Source organism: Podarcis melisellensis (genome assembly GCF_964234715.1).
Source record: "Podarcis melisellensis genome assembly, chromosome: 5".
Lineage (NCBI taxonomy): Eukaryota > Metazoa > Chordata > Lepidosauria > Squamata > Lacertidae > Podarcis > Podarcis melisellensis.
In genome coordinates, this window is record NC_138537.1 from 21,229,626 (window position 1) to 21,250,048 (window position 20,423).

The window sequence follows — 20,423 nt, forward strand, 5'->3', positions numbered from 1 at the left end:
TTTGTATCTCTTCTACGTTGATCCTAATATATTTCGAATGCAATGCTTCAACACACGCAGTTGTATTTGTGATCCATGTTTCCCACTAGGCACTCATAGAAAAGAAATCAAACAAGCATCTGCCAGCACAAAATTGGCACTGGATGCCAGATTACTCTTACTGCAGAACATGATACAGGAGTCCCGTGTTTTCAATAGTAAATGTAAGTAGGATTAGGTGGGGAAATCTACAAAAACTTTCCATCCACATTCATTGCAGGTATCCTGATTTCATTCCTGTTTATTTAGAACTGCATGTCTGCAAATTCAGTCGGACTTACTTCACTCGGACTTACCATGTGTTTAGGACTGAAATCTTATAGATCCTGAGTTGTTGCTTACTTTCCCGCTGCTTATTTCACCAGCTATATAGCTGCACTGAAAAGAAGATTGCCTTGTAGCCCTGCAAACTTATATCTGAAAAGTTGATCTGAAAAAGCCACTTGGCAGGTTTAGCCATAAAGCCACATATCACTTCCCGGCTAGCTTGAGAAAAAGATACTTTCTGTGGATTGGCCTCAGAGGAGTTCTCCTAACTATTTTTGATGGCACTAGTTCTAGTAGTAACCTCAGTGAGAGAGGAAACCAATGTTCTCTGAGGTTAGCACAGGCTTTTCTGTTTCACCATGCACTGAGTTTTATATTTTTTAAAAAATATTTTTATTAAAGTTTCAACAAATTTTTATCATAACAACACAAAACAACACAATAACAGACAAAACACAATATAAAACATACAAAAACAAAGAAAAGTATATAAGTTTAAATCTTAATTTCTTGTAGCTTACTTTCCCGACTTCCTCACACCTCCCCTTTCCGTATTCCAGTTTCTAATTTATTTTCAGCAAATCCTTCCACTATTTTGATTAATTTTAATATTGGTTATTTTCTTTTAAATTAACCATTCCGCTACAGACCACTTATCTTCTAATCCCCCATCATTTTAACATTGATTAATTTTGCTATATTTCTTTACTTATTGCTCATAAAACATCTTTACATATTCCTTTCAACTATGTCACTAATGCCGCACTATCTTCATGCACTGAGTTTTATAGTTCCTCAAACATATAACAGTCTGTATCACAATCCAAAATATTCATTAGCATCTTCTTTTAAGAATGGCTTGGATTGAACATTCAGTTGTCTATACATCTGCAAGCATTGCACATCTTTTAAAATTAACATCAACATGTTAAATACATGTGCAAAGCTGCCTTCAGTTCTTATTAAAGAAATTCAGTGCAACAGTAGTACTATATATTACTTATTATGAATGAAGCAAGGCACCATCTAATAAATACAGTAGCTTTGCACTTACCGTACATACTACTGCCCTCTGCTGGACATCTGCTTTGTCAATACAGTACTGTACACTGTACATAGTAACCTTGATGCCATCAGTGTGATGAATAACATCATGTGATAAATTACATTTACCATACACCATTAATTGCCTCACCTGCAGTTTTCTCACTAATCTGTCTTCACTATGAGTTATTATAAAAGCCAGAGCAATGTTGGAGTAGCTCCAAATTTTTATTTTTAAAAAGCTGCTGTGCCATAACAGTGACAAGTTTAAGATGCAATGGCTCCAGAATAGCCTTGTCAAAACTAAAAGACCCTCATGAAAAAGGGGATGCATGCAATAAGTACATACCCATATCCTGCAGTTCCAAGAGTCACAATATGGACCTTGCTTAATCTTGCACCTCTTACTGAAAATCTCTACCACTATCCCAAATCTGAAATGATGCCCAATTTTAAACTTTAGAATGTTGAAAGTTGTGAATGACTGACAGCAGATAGAGAATTTTGTCATTTTGATCTAGTGTTGACAATTGTTTCATTGAAGCATGTGGAATTGTACTCTGTAATAGGTTGCTGGTTCAGATATACCTGGTTTGCTAAAGCTTTTATACAGCACAGTCAGAAATAAATCCCACTGAGTTCAATTATACTAATCCCAAGGTAAGTGTATAGTCTTAACTAGCTGAGCAAGATGACACTGTCTCCTTCGTTCAGAATGCTCAATGTCTGTTTCCCCAAAGCCTGGTTTCTGAAACCACGTATCATAGTATATGATCTGATGTGAGTCACCCTACAAGTACTATAGAATTCATGGCTGAACGGAGCGGTGATTGGGGGGTAGGGGGCATGCCTGTTTGGGAATGGTAAATACACTGAAATAATGTATTAATTAAATGGTTTGCTAGGTGGGTGGATTTTCTGAAGAGTATGTTTCTGAATCAGGTCCTTAACCGGCTGCAAAGTTTCAGAAGACATTACTAAGAAGAAGCTTTCATGAACAGAAACTTACTTCGTGGGCCACTTAATTTTCAGTTTTAAAACCAGTGAGCTGGCCACAGTTGTATTACGAGTAAGAATCACATGTGGACTATATAAAATGGATTGAGGGAAGGTGGTGACTGCCCCTAAATGGTATCTTGCAGTGCAAGTGTATGTATGCCTACTAAGAAGTAAGTTACATTGAATTTGGTGGCACTTACCCTTAGGTAAGTTGGTGGAGGATTACAGCTTTAGGGGGGACATCACCTTGCCAACAAAGGTCCATATAGTTAAAGCTATGGTTTTCCCAGTAGTGATGTATGGAAGTGAGAGCTGGACCATAAAGAAGGCTGATCACAGAAGAATTGATGCTATTGAATTATCGTGATGGAGGAGACTCTTGAGAGTCCCATGGACTGCAAGGAGATCAAACCTATCCATTCTGAAGGAAATCATCCCTGAGTGCTCACTGGAAGGACAGATCGTGAAGCTGAGGCTCCACTACTTTGGCCACCTCATGAAAAGAGAAAACTGCCTGGAAAAGACCCTGATGTGTTGTAGATAAGCAGTGTCCAGTGCACAGCGGAATGATGAAAAATATGAGCCAACATGCTCTATACTACTTTATTTACAGTTCAAAGCTGGTAAGTTACAGAAAAACATTTTCCCTCTGCCGGAGCAGAGAAATGCATCATCTCTCCTCTAAAGCACGGAGAGAATAACAAACTGAAACTGCAAAGAACAGTGAAAAACAGGAAACCAGTGTACGTCACATCCAGTCTCCCATTCCCGTGGGAAAACCTCCAACAGTACATCCTGTGGAATGTAAACATTGTCTTGTGACAAGCCCTTCGCTGCACAGAGAAGAAAGCAGAAACCAACATCCTCCCCCTTTCTGTGAACATCTCTGGGCAGCGTGTTCGTACAATATCAGTACAAACCCAACTTCTGCACATAGGTACAGTGTTGATCCCTTGATACAATCTTGGACAATACATCAGCAGGAATTTCATTACCTGGCATATAGGACACCGTTACGAGTCCCTTCTGAATACGTTCCCTAGCATGTTGCAACTTCAATTGCAAGTGCTTCGTGCTTTGCTTACAACCTTCAGAATTCAGCAAAGCCAAACATGCTTTGTTGTCCTGGTAAAGCTGGATTGGACATTTGACAGGAATTTTCATGTCTTTGCACAATTGTAACAACCATTCACAATCCTTAAGTGAATAAGACAGTGCATTCAGTTCAGCTTCACAAGTACTTAAGCTAACTGTTGTTTGCTTCTTGCAAGACCAATCAAAAAGACCCTGATTGTACTTATAGCAAACTCCAGACGTACTTTTCCTGTCTGTAGTGTCACTTCCAAAACTTGCATCTGCAAATATCTCAAGACCACCAGACTTCTGATTGTTAAATCTCAGTCTGTAATGCATAGTGCCTTTCAAATACCGCGCTATGCGTTTCAGAGCTTTCCAATCCTTAACAGTAGGATTGTTGACTTGTCTGCTTAGCAAATTACAGCTAACAGCAATGTCTGGTCTTGAACATCTGGCAATGAAGTTTAGCTTGCCTAGCACACTTCTGTACAGTGTAGTGTCAGAAAATGCTTCTTCAGTGTCATCTACCTGATAACTTGTTATCATCGGTGTGTCTACAGGGTTAGCATCCATCAGGTTTAGCTTGCTTAACACATCAGCAATTTTCCGTGACTGGTGTACTAGAATGTTACCATCTTGATCTCTCTCTATTTCCAGAGATAGGTAGTTGTTTACCTCACCAAGATCTTTCATGTCAAAGTGCTCTTTGAGTTGAGCTAGGGCGTTATTGTACATTGTGACATCTTTCCAAAAGAATAAAAGATCATCAACATAAAACAAAAAATACAGTTTCTTTTGCCCCTCCTCTTTGACAAATACACATGGATCAGCTTTCCCTTGCTGAAAACCTAGAGAAAACAATACTTCAGTGAGTTTTGTGTGCCAACACCGTGCACTTTGTTTGAGACCATAAAGGGATTTTTTCAGAGCACAAACAAATCCCTGTTTTACCTGTACGCCATCAGGTGGAAGCATATAAAGTGATTCACCTAGAGATCCGTACAGAAAAGCTGTATTCACATCATGGTGACTAATGTGTAGATTTTCTTCTGCAGCTAGCTTGAGCATAAGCCTAATGCTCTCATACCTCACTGTAGGTGAGTAGGTCTCGTGATAGTCTTCACCTGGTACCTGTGCAAAACCTCTGGCTACCAATCTGGCTTTGTGTCTGACTATCTTGCCATTTTGATCAGTCTTCGCTTTGAAGACCCATTTGCTTCCAAGCAATTTCATTCCTGGAACTACTGGAACAAGGTCCCATGTTTTGTTCCTTTCCAAGGAATCAAGCTCAGCCTTCATGGCATTTAACCATGGCTCAGCTTCCTTTGAATCCAAATCCTGGATTTCTTGGAAACTTGAAGGTTCAAAAACCTTCTTGGGGCTTTTAACAGCTGTTACTGCTATCTTAGCAAACTCATCAGCAAATCTCTTTGGAGGTCTGCCTTTTGTGGCTCTCTGTGACCTTCGAATTAGCCTTAAGTCTTCAACACTCTCCTCTTCCTTCTTGGGAGAAAGGCGACCTATTGTGAACAATGGTTCCTCCAATTCTTGATCAGAGCTTTCAGAGGGTCGCATAGAGGCTTTCGCACTCTTGAAATCCTCTGAATCATCCGATTCAGTTTCAGTTTCAGAATCAGAACCTTCATCAGTGGGTGTGGGTTGTTGTGGTTGCTTTTGACTATCCTCAGTCTCATCACTGTCATCAGGATAACATTGGAAAATTCCCACATTCTCCCCCCACTTGGCATTGTACTCAACACTTCTTGTGAGCTTAATTTCCTTAGAGTCAGTCATCATTATTCTGTAAGACCCTTTCTGATAACCTAGAAAGATACCATGCAATCCACGCTTGTCTAACTTGGAGTTTTGTGGTGAGTGAACCCACATGTCCGAACCAAAAATTTTCATGTGTTTGATGTATGGCTTCTTGCCAAACATCTTCTCATAGGGGGTGCAACCAATCGCTGAAGATAACCTGCGATTATAACTGTAAGTGAAACATGAGAGAGCTTCGGCCCAATAACTCTCTGGAAGATTTGCATCATGCAGCAAGGTTTTTAACCCTTGAAGCAATGTTTGATTTGCCCGTTCCGCAAGTCCATTCTGCCATGGCGAGCGAGGACTAGACAAATCGTGTTGAATTCCTTTCTCAGCCAGAAAAGCTTCAAACTGCTGAGAAGTGAATTCTCCCCCGCGATCAGAGAAAAGAATCTTAATCTTCTTACCATGCACATTTCCCAACCAAGCACAGAATTCCTTGAACCTAGGAAAAGCCTCTGATTTCTGCTTGAGATTATACACATAAATATATCTGGAAAATGCATCAATGAGAACCATGAAGTACCTATTCCCACCCAAAGAGGGCGCTAGTGGTCCAACCAAATCAGCATGAATAATTTGGTATGGCTCTGTAGCTTGCCTACCAGACACCTTACCTTTCGCAGCCATTTTCACCTTGTTTGCTGCGCATGCCTTGCACTTCATGTGGTACCTGCAGGGTTTAATAGTCATACCTTCAACCAAGGCAGGCATTTTAGATACTGCCTCAAAATGCAAATGTCCAAATTTCCTGTGAAAATCGTGAATACATTCTGCATGCAAACTTTTGTTAGAACCTGCAATGCAACAAGTGTCATCCTGCACAACATCATCATAATACAAAAGAAACAAACGATCAACAAATTCAGCATACAATTGATAATCATTTTTCTTTGTGATGATGCATCTATTGTTCTTAAAGGAAACGTCAATCTTCTTCTCAATCAGCTGTCCAACGCTGAGCAGATTATGTTTCGCGTCCGGCACATAAAGAACATCCTGTATCGATAAGTCCAAACTGTGAAGAACAACAGTTCCGTAGCCTTTACTGGGGATAGTGTGGCCATCCGCCTGGTGAATTGCACCTTCCTGCGGTGTAAAAGACACGAACAGTCGCTTATCGTTGCACATGTGATGCGTTGCCGCTGAATCAACAACGAAGAAAGATCTAGACGTCTTCTGGACCTCTGCAACCTCTGCAACCTTTGCAACCTTTGGAGCGTAGCGTGAGACCATTGCCTTGTGCTGCGTTGTCCTGGACACCGGACCTTTGCCTTTGCTCTGGCCTTTTCCACGCGATGAGCTTTCGCTGCGCTGCTCTGTCTTGGCCCTGGGATATTTGCATTCCCTCTTCATATGGCCTAGACGTCCACACGAGTAGCATTTCACTGCCTTCAAAGCTTTGGCGCCATCTGGTGGTTCCACTGCACTATGGGATGACATCTGTGAAGTCTCCCCCTTTTCCATGCAGCCATCACCCCGCCGATCTGCTACATTCTGAATCATGGCAGTATCACAGGCTACTGTGAGTTGAGCATTTGGCTGATCAGTGGTATCAAATCCCCCACTTGCTTCATCCAGCCTTCTGCAGCTAGCCATCACTGCTGCTTTAAATCAAGCTGCTTTATACTGGCTGCGTCTGTGTATAGCTGCTTCAATCCAAAGGCAATCTCAAAACAGCCTCTGCCTTGCCTGAGCCTCTTTGCTTATCTGCAGCTGCTTCAAACTGCATTCCCAAAGGCAAGTTCAATAGCGAAAGTCCCCAAGTGCTTTCTCTATGTTGCCCTTTAATTCTTGCTGCGTCATGTCTGCAGCTGCTTTGAAACTGCAGCATTTGTAAAAGTTACTTTCACTTTCCCAGCCATCCAAGCCACTACGCTTGTGCCGTGGAAAACGGCTTTAAAAGTTCAAAGTCCAGCCATAAAGCCATTAATTAGAAGCTGGCAGGCTGCCCGGAGCAGTAGCACATACCTTCATCAATCATTTTGACGCGCAGAGCAGATACCTTGCGTTCCGTCTCTCTGCCGCTGTTCCGATGCTTTGCCGGCACTTCGTCTCTAGCTCCTTTGTTCCTTTGCCAGGAGCCCGACTTCTGAAGAGCAATCTCAAAACACTGCATTTTTCTGGGCCCGGAACCAAATGTTGTAGATAAGCAGTGTCCAGTGCACAGCGGAATGATGAAAAATATGAGCCAACATGCTCTATACTACTTTATTTACAGTTCAAAGCTGGTAAGTTACAGAAAAACATTTTCCCTCTGCCGGAGCAGAGAAATGCATCATCTCTCCTCTAAAGCACGGAGAGAATAACAAACTGAAACTGCAAAGAACAGTGAAAAACAGGAAACCAGTGTACGTCACATCCAGTCTCCCATTCCCGTGGGAAAACCTCCAACAGTACATCCTGTGGAATGTAAACATTGTCTTGTGACAAGCCCTTCGCTGCACAGAGAAGAAAGCAGAAACCAACATGATGTTGGGAAAGATGGAGGGTACAAGGAGAAGGGCATGACAGAGGATGAGATGGTTGGACAGTGTTCTTGAAGCTACAAACATAATTTCACCAGGCTGCGAGAGGCATGAGCCTGACCAAACTGCGGGAGGCAGTAGAAGACAGGAGTGCCTGGCGTGCTCTGGTCCATGGGGTCACGAAGAGTCAGACATGACTAAACAACTAAACAACAACAACAAGTTAGTCTGGATATGAGGAGGCAGTTCCCCTGGGCAAGAGTTATGAAGGGGAGAGAGGGGACCAGGAATGGGTAACACCTTCCTCAGGGGTAACTGAGGTGGTGAGGTAATTACCCCACACTGCCTGTTGTTGTTAGCTTAAAGCGGCAATCTCTGAATCCCTTTATACCATTGGTTACTTCCACATTATGTCACAGCAAGTCCAGAAATCATGAATGTGCTGTATGAAAACTGTGAAAAAAACAACCCTGTTTTATTGAGAGAGAAGAATTACAAGAACTCTGTTGTCTGTCCTATTCTATTAGAATGCAAAACACAACTGAAATTGGAATAGCTCACTAGCAACCACTGTAAGGCAATGGATACTAAGCTCACCTCTGAAAACTGCTTGGCAATTTAACACTCCAGCTTGAAATCCATTGTGTGGAAGGACATTCTATCAAACCCAATAACATTATTTCTACTTACTACATCAATATAATCCCCGACTTTGCCTTCCTACCTACTATGGAGCTCTAGCAGTGGTTAAATACTGAACCACCTCAGTCTCTAGAAGAAGCAGTCAAACATTTGAGATCCAAAGTATAAAGGAAAATGCAAAGTGTCTACTGGAATAATTTATTCATCTCTCTCCAATTGTTGGGGTGCTTCTGTCCTATGAACAAACAGATGGCTTTTACCTATGTATCCAGCCAAACTCTTTTACTAATGCTAAGTCCCCTTATAAATAAAAATTAATTAGCATTTATTGAGATTTTATTAGAATGCTATGAGTTGAGAATCCTTTTGTGACATCTTTGAACACATGTGGAATCAGGAGTTGCTATTGCTCCCGGCAAACCCAAAGTAAAAAGTTACTTAAATAATCTTCTTTACTTCAATAGTTCCCACAGTTTGTTTAGGAGATCCACCCATACGATTTTGCTTCTCCTCTCTCTTTCACCCCCCCTCCCATGTTTAATAATAGAAGGGTTGTCTGATCTAAAGATAAGAAAGTATAAGAGGAGAGAGCAGGTGCCCTAGCATTGCCCATCAATAATGATCACCTGGACAGCAGACTGAGCAAGCCTGCGTTTACAGCATACATTTAAAGCACACACACCAAAGAATATTGGGAACTGTACAGTACTTTGTTAAGGGTGCTGGGAATTGTAGCACTGGTGGGAGTAAAGTACAGTTCCCATGATTCTATGATGAATCAGAACAGAAGCTGACTACCAGGAAGACACAGTTGATCAAATTCAAATATGGTAGCAGATAGTTTTCAATAAAGCTAACCGAGGCACTTCACATAGTGTCCATGATACTAAGGAATTCTGTAAGCTTATGGTCTGAAAGATTAGCATGGCATTTTTGAAATGAATTATCAAAAGCTTGGGGGACGTGTTTTGTTCTGGTTTAATTACTGCCCAGTCAATTGCTTACTGTTGTCTTTGGCAGTGAAGCAGATTTGCTTGGCACTGCTAAATTTCCTGATTACTTGTTCAAACCTCATCTGTGTTGCCTGGAAAGCACATGCCCTACTACTTGCTACTCGCACAATTACTCAAGGAGCTAGAGTTGTGAATGAAATAGGTTTTTTCATAACTGAAAATCGTTGGATTTTTTTTTCTTCATTCATTCACTGGAAATCTGGATACTAACACATTTTTTAAAGTACATGAGCAGTGAGTCAGTGCCGCTACTGGAAGTGGTTTCCAGTTTTCTTGTGCATCTGCAGTTGGCAAATCTATAGAGTAAATGGATTTTAAACTGCAGGGAAGGATGAGGAAAGGAAAGGGAATCAGAAAAGGCCCTTAATTGCTAGTGGGCGTGGAGAGGAGGCACAGTCAGTGGCGTCACAAGGCAGATGGAAAACATGAGCAGTCCTCTAAACAACATCTGCATGATGGACCCAAAGCCATACTTAAGGACCTGACCCAGGTCCAGAAGTGAGCTCAACAAAGTTATTCAAAAATAGAGGCCAGTCTAGGTTTTTACCAGGCCTATTAGACCCAGACGGCCTTTAATTATAATGAGCTTTTAGGGAAACTGCATAGAAGCTTCCATGGAATGGGTGCAGAGTAATGTGGAACGACAGCTCCAAATTCAGAAACTCATCAACTGGCCAAGGTTCATCCTGAGCTCCATCTAAACCAGTGTTCTACATGGCAGCTATTTTCATTCATTCTATTTGAATGAAGTCATGTTATTTTTTGTAATGTGAGTTACATTTAATAAATATGAAAAGTGGGATACAACATTACGTATTTATGGAGATGATTTGGTTCACCTGCCATGCAATAGCAAAATGAATAATACATAATTCTGAAATTATGAGCTTCTTGCAACTTTGATGTATTTTTTAAACAGACAAAATGTGAATACTGTTGCAATTCTGTGTATGCTGATAGCTAAACTGATAGTTCCCCCAAACCAGTTGTTCAAGCCCCTTGTACATGGGTGGTGTCATTTGGGCCACATGAGCAAGACTGCTCACAGCCTGAACATCAGAAACAAAGGGCATGGTGTGCGCATACAGAGATATGGAGGGAAGGGTGAACGATGCTGTTACAAATTGACACCAGAAGTAATGCAATAAATAATTGTGGGCACACCCATACCATGCATTTAAAGCACATGCCTCCCCCTGCTGCCATGAATCCTGGGAATTGTAGTTTGCTGAGGGTTCTTCAAACTGTCAATTGTAGTTTGCTGAGGGTTCTTCAAACTACAATTCCCTGGATGTTTGAGTGGAAGCCATGTGCATGAAATGTATGGCATGGACATAACCAGTCACATATAACCAGCATGCTTGAGAGTGATTAATGAATGAAGGGGTCAATGCCATAGAGTAAGCTGTCTTGTCAGGTTTAGCCCATGTCATTTCCCCTCGCATTGGGAGAAAATAGGCTACCAAGCCTTTTGTTGTATTCGGTCTACATGTGAATTCAGTGCTTGAGGAGGTCTTTAACAAGTCTCTTTTGTTTCAGAAAATAATGGCATATGGAACTTACATTTTTGTATACCAATAGCTTAGGAACTTTTACCACTTTGAAACCAAGTGGCAATGTTTTAATGCCTGTGCAACTTTTTTTGGCTGCTGTATGAAAGAGCTCATGAATCGGACCTTTGAAGAATTTTGAAAGTAAACCATTTTATAACTTAGCAAGCATGTGGTCTAACTGTGTGCTAGGGAAGTGAGATATTTAGGAGTTCATTGGAAAGGGCACACTGTCAGGTTTTACAGCCTATATATCTATATTTTTCTATGCTGCATGTTTTGCTATGTTAAGTCTTTATACTGGGGTTCTCTCACCAAAGAGTACTTGCCCAAAACTTGGGTCTTGGCTTCCAAGGATTTCCAACACATTTTGCTACACATATTCATATGAAAATAAGATTCAGAAAAAAAGGGTAAAAGATCCAACCAATCGAGTTGGCAAAGGAAGCTGAATGGGCAATAATATTTTGTGTCATATATAAAAAAATGTAGTGACACAAACGTGTTTTAATGAATACTTAACAGCTAAAATGTTGTCTGCTGACATGATTGGAAAAGGGACACATAACATATTATAGTTACCGTCATCTCAGCTATTCTGTAGTTCTAAGTTTTCTTTATTATTGTGGGCCCTAAGTAGTTGTGTCAAAATCTAAACCTCTTCAGGGTATCAGTGGTCAACTGTTGTAATACAGCAGGCAGAAGTTACTGCGCTGGTCTATTGGGTAAGCAAGGCTAAGGGCCAAACTCCCAGCATCTACAGCAAACTTGGTCAATCCTTGCTGCCAACTGTGGGGTGGTGGTATTCCATATTACGAAACCCCTCTGTGCCTGAAGCTGGTTTCAAGACCTGTGCATGTACTGTCCCAGGTAGCCCACCAAGACAAGTCTAACTTCAGACCATGAAGCTCCCAATTCAGTCTGGTCCACCCAAGCTGAGCACTTTATGCAAGACACCAGGGTAGACAATGGAAGGTCTAGGTCTTGAACAAACATATTCAACCAATAAAGTTTTTTTCTTCTTAACATTAGGGCCCAGCTTTCTCTTGTATTTTAAAAAATATATATTCTCAAAATCATTCTGTTTTTAATTGAGGCTATTTTTTAATGCACTGTAATTCTTTTCTTATCAAGTGACTCTAAAAAGAGCACTGCCAAATCAAACCAACAGTCCATTTCATCCAATACCCTTTCCTACAGATGCTAACCAGATGTCACCAAGAAGCCCACAAGCAGAGCTTGGAAGGCAACAATATAAGGACCGGGGGAAAGAAAAGGTATTTGTGTCTACTGGTTGACCTGGATTTTGGAACATCGTTCCAGTGGTGGAGCTTCATGCTCCGGCACCGGGGGGGCGGAGAGCAGGCGGGGGCGGCGCACGTCCTGGGGCTGTGGCGGGTTGGGCGTCAGCCACGATGGCACCCTACCAGGAATGCGCTGCCGGGGGTGGTGCGTTCCCCCAGCACTCCTCTTCCTCCACCAGTGCATCATTCCTGTGATGTAGCAAACTAATTGTATCCATGATATTTGCCAGGGGAAGCCCTGAACACGATGAGAGGGTGATTACGTGTCCTATAGTGACTTCCAGGGCACTGCACCATGTTTTTGATCTACAATAAAGGTTTGTGATGAGTTTGCACATTTCAAAAGTAAGATTAAACTTGGCTAGAGTACCATTTATCTTTTAAAGTGTTAATCTGATTTATCTCCATTTTGCGATCTCTCTCCCTAATGTACTTGACAGCAAAATTCAATCGTTTTTACTACTGAGCTGGGCTGAAAGGCCAGTGCTCAATTTTCTGCTTCTCAATTTTTATGCAATGTGTATGCTTGGGCACTTGATAAATTCAAACCTTGGGGACAGTGCTACCAAGTTATATTGTGAACGCAAAGGACTATCTGTTGACTTATATAATAGAGATTATTGGTTTAAATTTTTTAACCTTATGAGAAAAAAATTGATCCTCCACAATATATTGTAGAAGTTTAGTGAGTCTTTTTTCTGTTCAGGTGCTTACTAGAAGTTGTGTATCATTTTAAAATAATGGTCTCTTTCTTGGGAGATAATATTGAACTAACTTGGGTTTTTTTATTGAATAGCAGAGTAATGAGACACAGGATAAAGATAGCATGGGAGGACTGTAATAACCAGTATGGCCAGGATCCAGAGATCTTCTGCCATTTCCAGTAGCCAGTCATTTGCTGCTTGTTCCACTGCCTCACTGTCATTTTAAGTAAAAGCTCAGGGTTTCCCTACCTTACTACCTGATCATGTGATTAAGATACTGTACTTGTAAAATATTATCATATTTGATTAATTTTGATAGGGACTGGAGAGCTGGAACTTTGTGAATGCAACCTAGATTTCTGATCCAGCATATCTAAAATGTCTCAGTTAACAACATCAAAAATCAGCAAGTGGTGGCAATTCATGATCTATGGTGTGATTCAGTGTACTAAAACAGTAAGCCTGGAGTAAGGTATTCTCATGCTAATCTGGTTTTCCAGTGGTCGGGGTGCAGGGAGAACTGGAGTGAAGAAAGATGTAAAAACTCCATAAAAGGCCACTCAGTGAAGTCACAATGCTGTTAGCTAAACGTTTGGTGAATCATAAATCATAGGTATCATAGTTCATAGCCTTGTGATCTGACTCTGAATTTTGCCGTGGCAGCAACATAAAGAAACCTTCTTGAGATTCCTACTGCCTAAAACAATGATTACAACTAAGATGTGTTTTTATGGACTTTTAATCCTCCCGTCATATTTAACGCACATGTTCTCCATATTTGAACTATTTCATTATTAGAAATTACAGATATTCTTGAATTTAGGAGGCTTGCAAAAATCATTGCATCCTTAACACTATTATTTTAGTTGTTGGTCCTCAAGATCTACATTGTTACATGGGGGTTCTTTCAAGGCAAATTTCAACAGTCAATCTGAAAAGGTCCAGCACTGAAAAAATAAATCAAAATTAAATTCTGAAATGGTATCACATCCTTAATTTTATAAATCAGCTCTGTTATTACAAGTGGATCAGGACAATTCCTCTGACTTCTGAGTCCCACGTGGTGGGCCAAGATCTTTGTATACAAAACTACAGACAGATGAAGAAAAGTATTGTTTGCCCATGTTCCAATCTCATATCCCCTTTTTCGTAATACAGTACTGTACTGTAATATGTAAGAAGCTGCCACATATCAGATCTATGTCTCAGTCTATTTGCTCATCTAGCCCAGTGTTGTCTAACAGGCAAATGTTTTCTAGAATCTTTGCCATAACTTTTAATGCCTGGGACCTCTTGCATGCAGAATTGGTGTTCTATGCTGAGCCTCTTTCCCAAATAGTTTGGAGACCTTTTTTTGGCATTCAAAGTGCAGTATCTGAATAAAAAATAATCAGGCATACAGCAGAAGTACCTTCCTCTTAAAGTTGAATCAAACTATACTGCTTACCTTAGTCATACTTGGGACGTATTTGTTCAAGGCAGGTGGTCTTCAGTGCAACTCCTGAAGCTTTTAAAATATATTAAGAAAAGTATGCAACATTTTGCCAGCTGAACTGGTCAGGTACTCCAGTAGTGGAGTACGTATCTCAAAAGGCACGTCCAACCATGCCTCATACTTCAGTGAGTTCAAAGCATCACCTAGGAGCTCAGCAGCTTCGTAATGCTCTTCAATTAGCACAGAGAGCTCCAGAGTTCATCAAGTATGCAACTCAATTAGCAAAGCTCCCTGGATTGGTAACAATAGTGACATGAAATGCAGTTCTCCAGGCCAATAAAATATGCAGCTCAATTAGCAATCCATGCAGGTTGAAAATTAAAATATGTAACTTGATCTTCCAACTAGAAGATGGATGACTAGTTAAATTTTCAGCCTATCCATTAACAACAGTTGCCGTGTTTGTATGATGGGAATGAGAAATACCAACCGTGATACTTGCTCAGTTTTACCATTCCTTTGCTGATCTGTGCACCCCTGGCTTACTGAGAATTGATCTACACTTTGCATGGAATCAGGTGGTAGAATTCTGGATAGTACCACTTCAAATTGCAGGTGGGGAATTATATTTTAAAATTATAGTTTTGAATTGTGCTTTTCTGTTTTACTTATGGTTATTGTACATAGGTGTGTTACAGTCCATTTTGACTGTCTTTGTGCAAAGGCAGTGGCTAACATAATCAACCAATATATACCTTTAAAAAAATGTTTTCCCATGGAAAAAATTGTTAACATGTCAGAGATCATTCGTGTTAATTTACTATGAGCAGAGAACATAGGAAGCTGCCTTATATGGAGTCAGACCATTGGTCTATTTAGCTCACTGTTGATTGGCAGTAGCTCTCCAGAGTTTCAGACAGAAGTCTTTCTCAGTCCTACTTGCAAATGTCAGGGTTTGAACCTGGGACCTTCTGCATGGAAAAGAGATGTTCCACCATAGGCATGCACAGCACATTTCATTAGGGTGTGCATTCAGGAGATTTTTATTTTTTATTTTGCAAACATTTATTGAATGTTCATGCTCAATACTAAATGACACTATATTTAATTCATCAAACAAACTAAATAAATTAAAACTTTTTAAACTAACAACTGAACTAGGAAACTTAAAAAATGAGATACAAAATACCATTTGTTGCTGCAGTGATAATCAGGCATATGCAAAGAGATAGTCAATTTTCATGATCTTTATCTTTAACCAGATAATGAGCTAACCAAGATTGACCAAAGCAGATGAAGGTTTCTTCATCTTCCTTTCCCAGAGAGTCTCCACAAAAGGTGGTGAGCTTGGTGGGTGGTGGAAGAAGGGAGAGACAGAGTCATGAGACAGAGACAGATGTAGGCAGAAGAAAAAGGCTGGAATGGATCTGCAGTGTCTGTCTATGTCTGTCTTTAGAAGCAGTGGTGGGGTGATTGGCACTGGAGGAGTCCCTCCTCCTCCATTGCTGCTGCCATTGGACCCATGGCTTCCACCACTTCCAGATACAGAAACAGGCAGACACTGCAGATCCATTCAGTGTTTTTCTTCTGCCAGTATCTCTGTCTATTTGCTTTCTTCCCTACTGCCACTTCTCCATAGGTCACGGCAGCTGAGCGAGCCAGGTGTCTAATGCATGCTCACCCCTTTCCACGATCCCCGAACAGACGTGTTAAGAGAGCAGACCTGGCACATCTGGTGCACATACCTGTATGCTCCACCACATCATCTGCAGTCTGAAATGGTGCAGTATGGATTCCCACCACACAACTATACATAACGTGGACAACAGAAAATTTTGAATTAAAAAAAATGACTCAGTTGAGGAATGGAGGAATGTGGTTGTACAAGAAGGTGGCTTGTAACCTCATCTGGAACTTCAAAACTCACCCTCAGAAATCATCCCTCTGACTCCCACAATTTCAGAACATTGTTTAGTCCCCTGTATCTTGCTGAATTGACATTCTGTATGATTTAGACAAAGGTCCGTATAGTTAAAGCCATGGTTTTCCCAGTCATGATGTATGGAAGTGAGAGTTGGACCATAAAGAAGGCTGATCGCCGAAGAATTGATGCTTTTGAATTATGGTGTTGGAGGAGACTCGAGAGCCTCATGGACTGCAGGAAGATCAAACCTCAAGCAGGTCCCAGGTTCAGTCACTGGCATCTCCAAGTGCAGACAATGGTCAACGTATTATAAGGCAACATCATTTTTTTTTTCATTTGGCAAAAGATCCAGTGGCCATGAAATTAAAAGACGCCTGCTTCTTGGAGAAAAGCAATGACAAACCTAGACAGCATCTTAAAAAGCAGAGACATCACCTTGCCAACAAAGGTTCGTATAGTTAAAGCTATGGTTTTCCCAGTAGTGATGTATGGAAGTGAGAGCTGGACCATAAAGAAGGCTGATCGCCAAAGAATTGATGCTTTTGAATTCTGGTGCTGGAGGAGACTCTTGAGAGCCTCATGGACTGCAGGAAGATCAAACCTCTCCATTCTGAAGGAAATCAGCCCTGAGTGCTCACTGGAAGGACAGATCGTGAAGCTGAGGCTCCAATACTTTGGACACCTAATGAGAAGAGAAGACTCCCTGGAAAAGACCCTGATGTTGGGAAAGATGGAGGGCACAAGGAGAAGAGGACGACAGAGGACGAGATGGTTGGACAGTGTTCTCGAAGCTACAAACATGAGTCTGACCAAACTGCGGGAGGCAGTGGAAGACAGGAGTGCCTGGCGTGCTCTGGTCCATGGGGTCACGAAGAGTCAGACACAACTAAACGACTAAACAACAACAACATGTATATGAGACACAATATAGTTTTATCACATTATAAGTTGAATTAAACTGTACTGCTTACCTTAGTCATACTTGGAAGTATTTGTTCAAGGCAGGTGGTCTTCAGTGCAACTCCTGAAGCTTTTAAAATATATTAAGAAAAGTATGAAACATTTTGCCAGCTGAACTGGTCAGGTACTCCAGTAGTGGAGTACGTATAAGAATTCAGGGTCCGGGAATATCTTGACGTATGGAAGCGCATGTCAGCAGTGCCGTTTTTGCCGTTTCCCCATAAAAATAGCTCAAAAACTATATGAGTAGAGTAGAAAAATGAGAGTACCCCTAAACATATTTTGGGGGGGAGCACTGGCTATAGTCTGGTGTATACATTTTCACTTGTAATGTGATTTCATTTATTTGTTTGGTTTGGCCCTAATGCAAAGAGACCCAGTCCTGGTCTTGTGTGTTATCTTATAATCTTATATCTGATGGCATGCATCCATGTATGGTGTTTTTTCTTTCTTTCAAGATTATATGTTTCCAGTATGATTTCCTACTTATATGAAATCAACAGAGCTGATTTTTAAAATTAAAATATTCAATTGATAGACCATAATGGTTAATTATTTACAAGCAAGTTTCAGTTTAAAATGATATTGTAACTGTCAGCATTATCATTATTAAAATTAAAATGCATTCTTTGAGAAGTAGTTAACATACCTCATTTAGATTAAGTGTCATGAATACCAAAACGTTTTTCTCCCTATAAGTACATAATTACATCTAGGTAAAATAGTTTCTTTATTTAAGCCCTAGGACAGTAAATTCAACACTGCAACTCTCTATAGAAGAACAAATAGAGTTGCAAGTGTTTGATAATTTCCCTTGCTCTTTTCTGCACCTTTTCCAATTTTGTGGTATCCTTTCTGAGATTATCAATTATTTTAATTATTTGCCTTAGCCATAAGCAACTGCAAATCCACCTTAAAACAAATATGTGGGTGTTTTATTTCTACCACATTAGCTAATACTCCTAGCATAACTAATTTATGAGTCCTATCCAACCAGTTTATAAAGAAAAACTTTCTCAATATCACTATCTCAGCAGCATTTGGAGTGAATTTAAAATTGCATTCATGTACACAGATTGTTCCCCTTTTCTTGCTAGCTAGTCAGGCAAAGGATGCAGCAGACCAAGTGATTATCATAATTTGCTTGCTAGCAAGCATTCTCATTCCTGAACAGGGGAACAAAAGAGACACTGTGCAAAAATGGGGCCAAGAGGCTGTTTCTATATTTAGCATAAATGGGAAATGTCCAGCCAAGTTAAGCATTTTTAAGTCCTGTTGATGTCAAGTGGATTGTTGAGCATATGCTTATATATCTGACTGACTCATGCTGTAAACTTCAGTCTAAGGGCCAAACTCAACATGACACAACAAAATTGTGTGAATGCAGCTAACACACAAACACACACATGCTTCTTCTTTGGTGATCACTTGTAACCAAGTAAGATTTTCTTCCATGAACATGTCTTAACAGTGAGTCTGTAAGTGACTATAGAGACCAATTCTGGATCCACATGTCCTTCCACAGTGGGGACACAGGTTTCCGGGCTGGAGTTGATCACGGTGAGGGTTTGCCAAGTGTGCCTTCCTCTTAGCGTGTTTCTCCCTTTTGTCCTGAATTCAAGAGTCTTCAAAGCCCATGACACCTTTGTTCTCCAATTGGAGTCCTCGCAGGCCTCTCAGTACTGTTCTTTCTGGCTAGGCTTCTTTCAAGATTCTGGTCCCAAAGTTCTGCTATGGGTTTTCTCTCTAACCCTTCAAGCTCTACTTCCTCTGACCACGAGCCTAAACCTTCTACCAGAACAGACTTTGAGCTCTCTTTCTCTTTGTTATCTTGGATTTGCGGCTTATCTTGGGTACACCCCCGGGCTAGGTAATCCCTTCACAGATTTACCCTTCCCCCTCCAGGTGTATTGTTTTCCCCACTGAATCCTACCAGTTGTCAGTGTTTATACTACATTTTTAAAGATTTGCCTTGAGAGAGTCTTTGAACCTCTTTGTTGACTACCAGCATTATACTTTCCATTTTTAAGTTTGGAATAGAGCAGTTGCTTTGGAAGACAATAATCAGGCACCCGCACAACATGACCAGTCCAGCGAAGCTGGTGTTGAAGAATCATTGCTTCACTCTTTCATGGGAAGGGGAAGCACCCTTGGGACTGCAAGGGGTGGGGAGGAAAAGGTTTATAATCCCTCCCACTTCACCTTGCAGAGAATGAAAATGGCTCCCTTTACCAACAATGCTATTTGAATTCAGAGGGAAAGTTCTTCCCGCTGGCCCTTCTTTCATATCCAAAACAAAAACATCCTTGAAAGGAAGGAAATCTCTCATACCTGCCCACCTTGATTGTATCCACCTGCTGTTGGTATTGTGTTTGATGGCTACAGGCTACTTACGACATTGATTATTATTATATTGCATTTATACCCTACCTTTTCCTCCAAGGAGCTCAAGGTGGCACACATGTTTTCCCCCTGCCCTCTTCCTTTAATCTCCACACCAACCCTGTGAGATGGACTAAGTTGAGGGACAATGACTGGCCCAAGCATCATGGACAAGCAGGGACTTGAACCCTGACCTCCCAGGTCCTATTCTGACACAGTAACCACACTGGCTAGGAATCACCTAGTAGGAAACCACCTGGTAGGAATCAGAAAGTGAAGCGGACAGGACCAATGCTAATGAGCAGACATGGCAGGGGAAATCAGGAGACTCAAATGAGGGCTCAGCTCCAGGATTTGTGCACCAGGGGGAGCTTTGGAGAAGGCACACCCAAGGAACCCCTTCTGATCTGATGTGTGAATTTTCGCATAGTGCCTTTGAGTGTCTTGGGTGTCTTGGGCAAAACGAGAACAGGGCCACTGGCTGTTGTTGTTGTTGTTTAGTTGTTTAGTCGTGTCCAACTCTTCATGACCCCATGGGCCAGAGCACTGCAGGTGCTCCTGTCTTCCACTGCCTCCCGCAGTTTGGTCAAACTCATGATGGTAGCTTCGAGAACACTGTCCAACCATCTCATCCTCTGTCGTCCCCTTCTCCTTGTGCCCTCCATCTTTCCCAACATCAGGGTCTTTTCCAGGGAGTCTTCTCTTCTGATGAGGTGGCCAAAGTATTGGAGCCTCAGCCTCAGGATCTGTCCTTTTAGTGAGCACTCAGGGCTGATTTCCTTCAGAATGGAGAGGTT

General features: G+C 41.2%; 1 protein-coding gene across 5 annotated transcripts in view; it reads left to right on the forward strand.

The window, feature by feature from the left end:
- The window catches only part of VEPH1 (ventricular zone expressed PH domain containing 1), a 159,054-nt gene that overhangs the window by 1,399 nt on the left and 137,232 nt on the right, over window positions 1–20,423 (forward strand). The gene's annotated exons all lie outside the window — the stretch shown is intronic.